Source organism: Podarcis gaigeae (assembly GCF_964106915.1).
Source record: "Podarcis gaigeae genome assembly, chromosome: 4".
Lineage (NCBI taxonomy): Eukaryota > Metazoa > Chordata > Lepidosauria > Squamata > Lacertidae > Podarcis > Podarcis gaigeae.
Genome location: NC_139677.1, coordinates 80,751,738 through 80,764,722, shown reverse-complemented (window position 1 = coordinate 80,764,722; position 12,985 = coordinate 80,751,738). Strand labels below are relative to the sequence as shown.

At 44.7% G+C, this 12,985-nt stretch overlaps 1 pseudogene across 7 annotated transcripts in view; it reads right to left on the bottom strand.

Moving 5' to 3' along the window:
- Nucleotides 1-1,776: 1,776 nt before the first annotated feature.
- The window catches only part of LOC310843754 (ras-related protein Rab-9B pseudogene), a 16,590-nt pseudogene continuing 5,381 nt past the window's right edge, over nt 1,777-12,985 (bottom strand). For 2 of the 7 annotated variants that reach the window (XR_014568678.1, XR_014568679.1), the window contains exons 3-4: nt 3,435-3,507; nt 1,778-2,432 (exon numbers count right to left, since the gene is read on the bottom strand). The product of XR_014568678.1 is annotated as a ras-related protein Rab-9B pseudogene (transcript). The other 5 variants (XR_014568681.1, XR_014568683.1, XR_014568684.1 and 2 more) reach the window with 5 other exon arrangements.

The following is a 12,985-nucleotide window of genomic DNA, read 5'->3' as shown; positions in this document are numbered from 1 at the left end:
ACCTTAAAAACTAACCTATGTGTGCATTGTGTCATAAGCTTGCATTGATAAGAACCAACAAGAGCAGCATTCAGAAGCCAGTGGGAGAATGTTCAGCTTTCCAGGACACAATTTCTGACTCTAAGTCACCTTACCTCAGCCATAAAAAGGCAGTAGGAGTCTCAACTGGGCAAACTAGAATTAATTAGCAAATTTTATTCCCATCTATTAAATTTGGACTTAATCAGAACGGTGGATGAATAAAACCCACAGTTCTGATTAAGTCTGAATTAAGCAGCATGCTACTATGGGCATTAAATTAGCACATCAAATTAGGATTATGTAGCTAGAAAGCTGGCATTATCACCAACAATGGCTACTGGAATGGACTACTGTTTTTATCTTTTATAAATTTGAGTCCTGAACAGAAATGCCACAGGCTGACTGCAATTGCGTCTCTTAGTGATGGTGGGAGGTGGGGGGGGCAGTCCAAATGGAGCAGGCCCCGATGCTGTTTTGCCTGCCTCCCCACTCTCTCACAGGTGTCCCTCGGCCCAATGGGAGAGAGGGGGCAGTTCAACTGGAGCAGGCCCCGATTTTATCCCTGCTTCCCCCACTCTCCCCATCACTCCCACAGGGAATATGGTGTCTATTGGCCCTGTGGAGGAGAGGGGGTGGTCCAACTGGAGCAGGGAGGAGAGGGGGCAGTCCAATTGTCCCTACCTATCTCCCTATCTCTCTCCCTCCTTCTCCCTCCCATAGAGTGTCTGCCTGCCCAGGGGGGAGGGTGGCAGAGGAGACAGCCTGAGTACAGTAGCCCTTCTTGTTGTCCTTGCCTCCATTTCCTTCCTAGATGACAGAGAAGGTAATTATAGGTGGGGCCCTATGTATAGGTTTACCTTGGGTCCTCACTCTGCAGTCAGCTCTCACCTGTGGCTCCTAGAAGCTGTCAGCATGTGACAGCGGCCAAATCACAGGAACAGCTTCAACTGGCCAGCTAAACCAGGTAAAGGTAGCCAATGGGTCTCAGACAGTGTTAGAAACTCAGATGGATAAGCTAAACGGCACCTTAAATCTAGGTTACAGTTGCCTAACAGAATGTCTAGGCACCATTTCTTTTAAAAAATGAAATTATTATTACTATTACTATTATTATTATTATTATTATTTCTGTACCACTTTACATTTTAAAGAACACATCTCAAGGTGTTCAACAACACATTAAAACAGCCAATAAAACTATCCAGAATAAAACAAGTTCAAGCTCCCAGGAAAATATTTCAGATCCTTCTCTAAGGGACATTCTGCTTTCCCTATATTTATTTACCGACTTAATTTATAAAGCTGCCCCAGAGCAGAAGTACTCTAGGAAGCCAGTGTGGTGCAGTGGTAAGAGTGTTGGAGTAGGACCTGGGCGGTCTGGGTTCAAATACCCACTCAGTCTTGAAGCTCACCAGGTGACCTTTTAAGTCAGTCACAGCCTCTTCATTTACCTCACAGGATTTTTGTAGGGATTAACTGAACTGCGGAGAACCGTGGACCCCTTGGAGAAAAAGGTGGGATATAAATGCAATAAATAAACTCTTCTGCTGGCCTGCTTAAGCAAGCTGGAGGGACCACCCAGATGGAGATGTTCATTGCCAACCTGGCATCCAGAAGGTTGCAAGTGGACCGGGACCAGTCGCAAAATATGCCTGGTGCATGGGGATTTTGAACACTTATCTAAGCCCCCTGCCCCTATTCTGCCTACAGCCTGAGGGTCCCCCACCCAACTCCCCATAGGCCTTTACCGTTCCAGGACATGCCCTTCCCACCCACCCCCTTGGCTGTTCAGCAACAGGAAGAGCCTGCCTTGCTGCTGGCATGCAAGTTGATGGAACTGCCCAGCACACAGCGCTCCAGCTGTTCCTCCACGGCCAACACCCGCCGCACACCTTCCTCAAAGGCCACGGCCACATTGGTGTCATCCTTGGCACTTGTCTCCAGGTAGGGGTAGTTGCCGTGCTCCGTGCACCAGGCCCGGGCCTCTTCGGGCATCACCTGCCTCTCCAGCTTGTCCACCTTGTTGCCCAGCACCACAAAGGGGAAGCGCTCGGGGTCCTTTACATTGGCGTAGCAGAGGAACTCCTTCTGCCAGTGGCCCAGGTTGTCGAAGCTCCGCTGGTCGTCCACGCTGAAGGTCAGCAGGCAGCAGTCGGCCCCTCGGTAGAAGGGGGTCCGCAGGCTCTTGAAGCGCTCCTGCCCGGCCGTGTCCCAAATCTGGAGGGTCACCAAGCGCCCGTCCACCTCCAGGTCCCGGTTGAGGAACTCCACGCCGATGGTGTGGAAAGCCTGCGAGTCAAACTTGTTGGTGACGTAGCGGTTCATGAGAGAGCTCTTCCCAACACCCCCATCGCCCAGGAGGATGACCTTCAGCAGCAGCGACTTCCCACTCATGACGGCAGCGGCAATGTCTAGAGGAAAAAGGCAGACTCCATTAGTGGTGTTGGGATAGAAATAATTTTATTATTTGTACCTCGCTCATCCAACTGGGATGTTGGTGCCCCAGCCACTGTGGTTGGCTTACAGCATTTATAAAACATAGTAAAATATCAAACATTAAAAACTTCCCCATACAGGACTGCCTTCAGGTGTCTTCTGAAAGTTACATAGTTCTATATCTCCTTTATAGGGAAAGCACCACTATCAAGAACGCCTTCTGCCTTGTTCCCTGTAACTTCGCTTCTCACAGTGAGGGAACTGCCAGAAAACCCTCAGAGGAGGACCTTGGTGTCTGGGCTGAACAATGGGAGTGCAGATGCTCTTTCAGGTATAGTGGGCCAAGGCCGTTTAGGGCTTGAAGTGCTTTGAACTGTGCTCAGAAATGAACTGGGAGCCAGTGAATATCCTTTAGGATCGGTGTTATATGCTCCTGGCGGCCATATGACATCAAACATTAAAAACTTCCCTATACCTGCCTTCAGATGTCTTCTAAAAGTCAAACAGTTGTTGATCTGTTTTACATCTGGCTGGATGGCTATCCATCATGGATGCTTTAGTTGAGATTCCTGCATTGCAGGGGGTTAGACTAGAGGACCCTTAGTGTCCCAACTCTTAGGTTTCTATGACCTCGGCCCCTAGGAATTGACTCCTATGCTCAGGCTAGCTAAAGTGTGGCAAACAGCGTGGGTTTCTCTGAAGCACACTCCTTCAGGTTTGTTGTTTCAGCTTTGGAAACCGGGAAAGGGCACCTATGCTAGGTGGACATTGGTAGTGTCCAAGTAAGCCAGTTGCCCCCATGTCACAGAATCATAGAACGGTAGAGCTGAAAGGGGCCACAAGGGTCACCTAGCCCAACCCCTTGCACTCCAGGAATCTTTTGCCCAATGTGGGGCTCGAACCCACAGCCCTAAGATTAAGAGTCTCATGCTCTACCGGGAACACAGCAGCAAGGGCAGAGCTGGTTAACTGCCCACCTGTTCTGTGGAGAGAGGTGTCCTGCCTCTGGGGGAGCCTGGCCGATGCCACACACACGAATCACCAGCATCCCTGAAAGGCAAGGCAGGTCACTCAGCTTGTTGCACATCACACACACACAATCACACACACACACACACACACACACACACACACACACACAGTGTTCCTATCGCTCCCCACATTGTCTCCACATCGCCTCTGGCTCAGTCACCTCATCTCCAGGTATGGCTAGAAAAGATTCCCTACCTGAAACCCTAGATGGCTGCCAGTCAGTGCAGACAATAGTTGCCTTGGGGGATGACAGCTTCCAGCGTAATTATTATTATATTTATTTATATCCCGTCTTTTTCTCCGATTCCAGGCAGTGTTAGAAACTCAGATATATAAGCTAACTACCAAATGGCACCTTAAACCAAGGTTCACAGAATCACAGAGTTGAAGGGTCGTCTAGTCCGAACCCCTGGAATGCAGGAATCATTGCAGGGGGTTGGGCTAGACCAGGGGTCAGCAACCTAAGGCCCATGGGCCGGAAGTGGCCTGCGGAGGTCATTTGACCAGCCCACAAGCCGCCCCTGAACAGAGTTGCCTGCTCGTGTGCGGCGCTGAACCGGCGCAGTGCAGCACAGGGACTTGCTTCCACGGCACCAAAAATCGCATCTGTGCATGCACAGACACCGAAAATTGTGTGCATGCATGCGATCTGGCCCAAGGAAGGATCTTTGTGGGACCGATCTGGCCCAGGCAAGATAAATCTTGCTGACCCCTGGACTAGACCGTTAGGTTACGGTCGCCTAACAGAATGTCTAGGTGCCATTTTTTGTACCATACAATTTACTATTATTATTATTCATTTCATTTCTATACCGCTTTACATTTTAAAGAAAACATGTCAAAGTGGTCGACAACATATTAAAACATCCAATCTAACCATCCAGAATAAAACAAATTCAAGCTCCTAGGAAAATATTTCAGATCCGTCTCTAAGGACATTCTGCTTTCCCCATATTTATTTACCAACTTAATTTATAAAGCTGCTCAAGAGCAAAAGAACTCTAGGAAGCCAGTGTGGTGTAGTGGTTAAGAGTATCAGACTGGGACCTGGGGAGCTCTGGGTTCAAATCCCGACTCAAGTCTTGAAGCTCACTGGGTGAACTTTGAGTCAAACCTCTTCACCTACCTCACAGGGTTGTTGTAGGGATTAGCTGAGGAGTGGGGTGAACCATGGACTCCTTGGAGAAAAAGGTGGGATATAAATGCCACACTGCCCATGCTGCTAACACAGTGGTTTGACTTTACCCCTGGAGGTGCACTCCACTGTATAGACCCCACAGAAGGTTCAACGGTCTATCATCCCCTCCTCACCCCGCTGCTCAAAAATGTTAATTCTCATTGTCAGATCATTTTCAGTTTCAAAATCCCGTGAAACAAAAAAAAAAAAAAAAAAAACTGTACAAAACCACCCAAAAGTCACAGCACTGCAATACCTTTATTAGAACACAAAATATCACAAAGTTAAAGCAGGAAAAGTTTGTGTCTTAAGCTTGTTATACATGTCCAGCGTCTTCAAACACCCCTCCCCTATCCAGTTTGCTCAACAGCTAACCTGATGAAAAGTTATGAAGAACTTGAAATATTGGCTTTGTGACATTCTGACTTGCCCTAACCAAGGTATGGCTGGTCAAGGTATGACCACACTACCTGCAGCTTTTGGATTCTTTCCTTCTGGAAGTTACTCTGCAGGGACTTTAAAGTGGACTAGAGAAATATACTTTGACTGTAGAACTATTCTCAAGCAATTACTGGGGCGGGGGGGGGGGGATGTGTACAGCCTTCAGGGGTAAGTAATCAATCATGAATTCTAGAGAGGTTAAAGAGGCATGAATAATTATTGTTCTTCCTTTGATCCTTACTACAGATTCAGTCTTATCAGCTCATAACCTACACCACTTCCGGAAAGTCTGTGTACAATAATGGATGCAGAAGCACCCCAAACTGCAAACTTGCATAACTAAGGAGCCTGAATCCTATGTTATTGGTGAACTGAATATATGGGTATTACCACAAACTTCTATTCCAGTATTGTCTGGATTGACACCAGGTTTTCCATATCCTGTCCCTGATACAGACAACTAAGAAAGAGAGAGGTGAACCGCTAAATGCAGTAGAACATACTGGGAAGGTTCTCAAGAGATGACAACAGTTTCTCATCATTACTTCCACGAGTTACCTACCAGAAAATAGCAAGCCACTGAAAATACACACCTGGAACATTTGTCAGGTTCTGCACTTTCATCAATACCTTGTTATAAATTCAATTATTGGCCATTGATAAAATGCACAGCCATGTAACAATATCATAAACCAATCTGGAAACTGTATTGGTACATACTAAGAAGTCAAGTGCATTCAGGTTCACTAGTTGTTGTTGGCATCTGTCTGTCTCTTTGAAAAATACCCCAAACCACAAAAGAAGTAAAGACTGGCTTGGCAGTAGGGATTAATCTAAGAATTGTCAAAGCCTCCATTCAGCAAGCCTGTCACTCAGCTGCTTAGGGACATGTTAGGAACTCAAGCAAACCAGTTTTCTCTTACCATTTCCACATCCCCAACTGACACTTTAAAAATTCCATGAAATCTGAAAGCCAATGAGCATACAGCCTGGTTGGACCATTTAGGAGGGAGCAAATGCTTAATTTGCTCACTGCCAAATTTATAGCCCCCAGAATAATGAAAGTTTGACACTGGAAATAATATGTACCTGAACTTGACCAAAGGTTGTTTTGCTGTCTATTTCCTGGTAAAAACTGTTATGTACAAATGCCCTGAATTTTGCAGCTCTTCACTATGACATGCACAACTCCAAATGGCATAATGAGCGATTATTGGCAAAATTGTTCCTCACATATATAGATAAGCAGAAGAAACTAAAAATTCCAAGAATCCTTTTTGCTGTGTTAATCAATATTAAAGCTGATTATGCTATGTTTATAGTATGTTGGGTAAGCAATGTCAAGCCTTGGTTTAATTATTCAGCAATATTTGTTTGTAATGCAACATCTTTCTTTAGTGTTGTGGTTAGACTTGGGCCTGCGAGACCTGGGTTCAAATCACTCCGCTACGAAGCTCAACTTGTGCTATTCACCTTCACTCTGCCTAACCTACATTACATGGTTGTTTTGAGGAGAGAATGGGGAGAGAACCATGTGTGCCAGGTTGAGAAAGATAGAAATGTAATGTAGTTGTTTTTTTAAATGAAACTTGCTATGCACATTCAAACTTATATTTCAAGTTCTGAAACAGAATAAATACACCCGCTGAGAGGAAACTTATGTTAAATACCTTCTTGCCAATAAAGATCAAGCCTGTTGTGAAATTCTGTTTTAACGAGGAGAAGACAGGCTGTAGTGACAGTGATGGCCGGAGAATCAGTACCAATTTTAATCTCTGGATTACAGATTTTAGCTGAAGGAGTATTATTTTTAATGTAAATAAATTTATAGGGATTTTTAAATTACATCCGCTTTTTCATGCGGATGTGGCATATGTTGTTGTTGTTAACTTTGCTGTCTGGTCTTTGTTTTTGAGAGAAGAAAAAAATATTTAAAACAGATAAACTGTATTTAGTCAATAATAGTTTCACTTACAAAGAAGCCTGTGTGGTAGATAATTTGATTCAATTTTATTATTCCAATGTGTAGTCTCTTGAATCATACTGTTTACTACTTATAGTTTGCACACATTGAGATCATACACATGAAACAATCACCTTCAGAATACAGTATTACTTTCTTAAATAGAGGCATTCTTTATTACCTGTCCTCCTCTGCTTTTTCTTTGATATGGCCTTTGTGTGATCAAGATAGAAAAAGCATCCTGTCAATACTTACCACAGAGCCATCACTGTCTATCAAAAGATTTTTGCTATTCCTATGCTAGAAATGCTTACAAGGAAACAAGAGAGTCTCCAATTAATTATGTTTATTAATAAAACATGTATGTACTTCACTTTTTAGCTGTTGTTTTTTAACCACACAAGACAGCCATCTAGGCAGTTTGTATACTAGGACTACTGAGGCAGAAGGTAATAAATCTTCTGGTTGGAATACTTCCAGTTCAACAAAACATGTTAGTGAACTACATTGGGTCTGCAACAGAATGTTGCACTATTGAGTGCTTTGTTCAATATTTCAGTCCATTCCATCACTCTGTTTTGTTTTCTGTGTGTCCTCCATCGCCCACCAGATAGCGTTCTGCTGCCACTGAGCACGTTCAGTTCTTATTGAACTCTTTATAGAGGGGGTTACCCATTTACACCCCCTCCTTAATGTTTTTTGCTTTCTGCTTCTGCAACCCTCAGGGTTTCCCCACAAACATGCTAGTAACTCTTCATTGTACTTGAATTTTATTGTTTTGGCTATCTAAGGACCAGCACTCAGAACCAAGATGACTATTGCCAAGAAAATGGCTTTCCTACTTTGGCCTGTGTAAAAGCTGGTCTCTGCAAGAGTTCCCCCCCATTAACTGGAATTGTTTCATCAAGTTGGAGCACCTATGCTAGCTTGTGCTACTGTGCTTCAAGGCCAAAGCCGTAACAGGCTAACTGGGAAGTGATTTCAGCTGTAAGAAGTCTGTGAGAATGCACACAGACCAGAGAAAGATGTTTCTAGCTACCAAGCCTTTTGACTGGTCCTGGGGAACCATTGTAGCTGTAATGCTTTGTACTACTGCTATTTTTACTTCATTTTTACCCTATCCCTTTAAAATAAACCCACTTCATTTAAAACTGGTGTCTGTCTGTTTAGGTAAAGTCTTGGTACTGTATCTGGCCCTAACCTCTGGGTTATATGACACTGAGTAAGCTGGTAACCTAAGGCTTAGGAAGCAGAATCTGGTTTTTAACTTTTGCTTCTCTGGAATCTTTGAAGAAGAGTTTGGATTTGATATCCCGCTTTATCACTACCCGAAGGAGTCTCAAAGCGGCTTACATTCTCCTTTCCCTTCCTCCCCCACAACAAACACTCTGTAAGGTGACTATGCAAAAGCCTTTGACTGTGTCGACCACAGCAAACTATGGCAAGTTCTTAAAGATATGGGAGTGCCTGATCACCTCATCTGTCTCCTGAGAAATCTCTATGTGGGACAAGAAGCTACAGTTAGAACTGGATATGGAACAACTGATTGGTTCAAAATTGGGAAAGGAGTACGGCAAGGCTGTATACTGTCTCCCTGCTTATTTAACTTATATGCAGAATTCATCATGCAAAAGGCTGGGCTGGATGAATTCCAAGCCGGAATTAAGATCGCCGGAAGAAATATCAACAACCTCAGATATGCAGATGACACAACCCTGATGGCAGAAGGTGAGGAGGAATTAAGGAACCTTATAATGGGGGTGAAAGAGGAGAGGGCAAAATATGGTCTGAAGCTCAACATCAAAAAAACGAAGATCATGGCCACTGGTCCCATCACCTCCTGGCAAATAGAAGCGGAAGAAATGGAGACAGTGAGAGATTTTACTTTCTTGGACTCCATGATCACTGCAGATGGTGACAGCAGTCACGAAATTAAAAGACAGCTGCTCCTTGGGAGAAAGGCGATGGCAAACCTAGACAGCATCTTAAAAAGCAGAGACATCACCTTGCCAACAAAGGTCCGTATAGTTAAAGCCATGGTTTTCCCAGTAGTAATGTATGGAAGTGAGAGTTGGACCATAAAGAAGGCTGATCGCCAAAAAATTGATGCTTTTGAATTATGGTGCTGGAGGAGACTCTTGAGACTCCCATGGACTACTGCAAGAAGATCAAATGTATCCATTCTTAAGGAAATCAGCCCTGAGTGCTCACTGGAAAGACAGATCGTGAAGCTGAGGCTCCAATACTTTGGCTACCTCATGAGAAGAGAAGACTCCCTGGAAAAGACCCTGATGTTGGGAAAGATGGAGGGCACAAGAAGAAGGGGACGACAGAGGACGAGATGGTTGGACAGTGTTCTCAAAGCTACAAACATGAGTCTGACCAAACTGCGGGAGGCAGTGGAAGACAGGAGTGCCTGGCGTGCTCTGGTCCATGGGGTCACGAAGAGTCGGACACGACTAAACAACTAAAGAACAACAAGGTGAGTGGGGCTGAGAGACTTCAAAAAAGTGTGACTGACCCAAGCAGCTGCATGTGGAGGAGCGGAGACGCAAACCCAGTCCCCCAGATTACGAGTCTATCGCTCTTAACCACTACACCACACCAGTGTCTGGTAAGCCATGGGAGTCTCCTGGCCCAGGTTGGTTGGGCTTAAGGAGTGGTGGCAGTGTACTACCTGGCAGGGTTGGCTTTAGACACCATTTGTGCCAATAAGAGCCGATTTCTGGGATATGGGGGTCTAGGTTTTGACAACTATTAGTATATATACAAGCAGATAATATAGTGTTGAAGTGTAATACTTCTGTTCAGGATTCCAACCACTCCATTCCATTCCCCCCCCCCCTCTGGTTTTTCATTCCCTCTGCCCCAAAAGTTTAGCCAGCAGTCTGTGCCCACTGAGCACACACAGTTCTCAGTGGATTTTTTTGGGCAGCTCTTACTTCCATCCCTGGCAATATTTATAAATAGCTTCTCAGTGTGAAACATGAAATGACCTATCTAGACATTGTGTGGGTTCCTTCTACTCCTTCCATATTGTGCATTTCTTCCTTGCACTGTTGTGTTCTGGTGCTGCTCGCAGGCTTCTGGTTGGCCACTCTGAGAAAAGGATGCTGGAGCAGGTAGGCCATTGGCCTCACCCAGCAGGGCTATTCTTGGATTCCTTCATCCTTCTTATCCAGGCATTTCACTCCATTCCCCCCCCCCCAAAAAAAAACAACCAGTCAGCATTTCATGGGTACTAGCCATGATCAGCCTTCATAAGCTATTAGTGGAATATTCTCCCCACATTTTTTCTGTACTTCTGCAAACTGCAGGGTTACCCCATGTCTGCTTATAACACCCTCTTGTGCAGAGGTATGGTTCTGGTTGGTTTAGATTCATTTAGATTTCCTGCTGACAGATCAGCAGAGATCGTGGTATAGAATCCAGGCAATGTATATTTTTTTACACTGGTATGCCCTCCACCCCCTTGGCATTTATTTATTTCCCACCTTTTTCTCTAAGGAGCCTAAGGTGGTGGATATGGTTCTCCTGCTCCCCATGTAATCCCCACAAGAAATCTGTGAGGTACGGTAGGCTGAGACTGGGTCAATGAGTGGCCCAAAGTCACCTGGTGAGTTTCATGGCCAAGTGGGGATTTGAACCCTGGTCTCCTAGTCCACCACTCTAACTGCTCAACCATACTGACTCTCTGTTACAAAGATGTGCATACACCCATCATCTCTGGCAGGTATCCTCAAAAGAGTCCCTCAAATGCATCATATCCCTTCCTCAAGAAAAATCTGCCTATACAGATATTTCAGAGTAGTTGGAAGTGTTGATATGGAAAAGTGGGGACCTGGAATCTAAAAATCAACAACTGCCAAGTAGTAACATATAACAGGAATCCATTTACACATTATGAGTGGGCAAACATCATGCTAGAATGGTCCCCTTTTCTCTGATAGGCACTAAGTGCCCACAGCAGCACAATAAGAACTGCTTTCATCTCCACACCAGGGCAAGCTGGTTGTATTCAAACTCGAATGCACTCAAGAAAAAGGAGCCACCTTAAGGTACAATGTTGAAGTCGTGTAAAAGTAAGGGTCAGATCTTCGTATACAGTAAATGTGTTCATGCACATATACAGATTCTTCATCAACAGCTTGACTGGTTTTAGGTATGGGCCACATGAAGACAGTCTTGTGGAGAATCAGGAAAGGCAGTAACATTTGCAGACCATGACATAGAAACAAAGTCACAACAAGGTGTAACTCCATTGGCATATCTATTAAGATAAACATTTATCCCTGAAATGTTACAGCTATGTACATCCTTAAAATAAAACCCCAGGCCAATTTGCACCCATTCATTACTACTAATGAGCTTATGAAATGGAAAAATGTCCTGCCCCATATCACTGGGAAAGAGATTTGTCTAGTATTTTTAAAGCAGGATACCAGAATCTTTGTCACATTTTACACCACAAAACTTACAATCTCTCTTTGTGGAAGAACTCTTATAAATGACTTAACCTTCAACCTTCTAATGAGAATTATTTCCTGGGTGAGACTTTAAGTGGTTTGCATCTGCTTAGGTCTGTGGTTAATCTGGAAACAAAGGAATTCACAGTTAAACCATGTGTCTCAAGTTAGCTAGCATTTATATGGAATTACATTAATGCGCACATAAAAATGATATAAAAACAAGAAGTCTTGTAACACCTTAAAGACTGAGGCTGCATTCACATGGCAGTTTATTCTATTTTCATGCCTTTTCCCTTTTAAGTTCCACATTACATGTGAGCTTTCACATGACATAAAAGTCACTTCTGGAACAATAGTGGAATATAGGACAAGATTCGTGCTCATTTCCACATTATTTACTTCCAGGAAAAAAATCCATTTGCAAATAATATGGAAATAAGTGCTAAACCTGCACAATTTTCCACTACAGTCCTGGAACCATCTTTCACATGGTGTGAAAGCTCAGATATAATGTGGAAATTAACAGCTACAGAAAACTAGTGAAAATGGAACAAACTGCTATGTGAATGCAGCCAAAATTTATTATTACAGGGGAAGTTTTTGTGGTCTAACTTAATCTCCATCTTCAAGGTGCCACGGGAGTTCTTGTTGTGCTTGCTGCTTCAGACCAGATTGACCATCCTTCTATAAAGTACAAGTTAGAGATACCAGCATACAGTTTGGGGGCTGAATCACCTCCACTCTATACTAGCCCTACTGAGACCGCTAAGAACATAAGAACAGTCTGCTGGTTCAGGCAGATGGTCCATCTAGTCCAGCTTACTCTTCTCACTGTGGCAGAACCAGACGCTTGTGGGAAACCAGCAAGCAGGATTCAACCACAGGAGCCCTCTCGCCTTCTGCGATTTCCAGCGACTGGTTATTCAGAAGCACAGCCATGAAGGCAGAGCTAATAGCCATCCATAGCGCGCTCTCTCTCTCCTCCATAAATCTGTCTCATCTTGCCATCTAGGATGTTGGCCATCGCTGTCTCCTGTGGGAGAGAGTTCCATAGTTTAACCCTGAGCTTTTGCATGAAGAAGTACTTCCTTTTATCCGTCCTGAATCTCCCAACGCTCAGCTTCACCGGCTGCCCGCGGTGCCACGAGGGAAGCAACCGTTTCTCTATCCCCTTTCCCCACCGTGCTGCCTCCTCGCTCGCCTTTCCTCTTAAATGGCTAAATCCTGGGCGCGGCTGCCTCAGTTAAGCGGAACTTTGTCCCGCTTCTTCCCCGCATGTCTCCCTGGCAAGCTGCTGTCGCGGCAAGGGCGGGAACCGTTCCCGCCCTGAGGAGAAATAAGGAAAGGTCGACTTTCCTCATTTCATCTCCTCAGCGCTTCCCCACAACCAGAGATACAACTAGGCTCCTGACAGGCTCCTTCTCTAAGCAAAAGAGACCCTCTTCC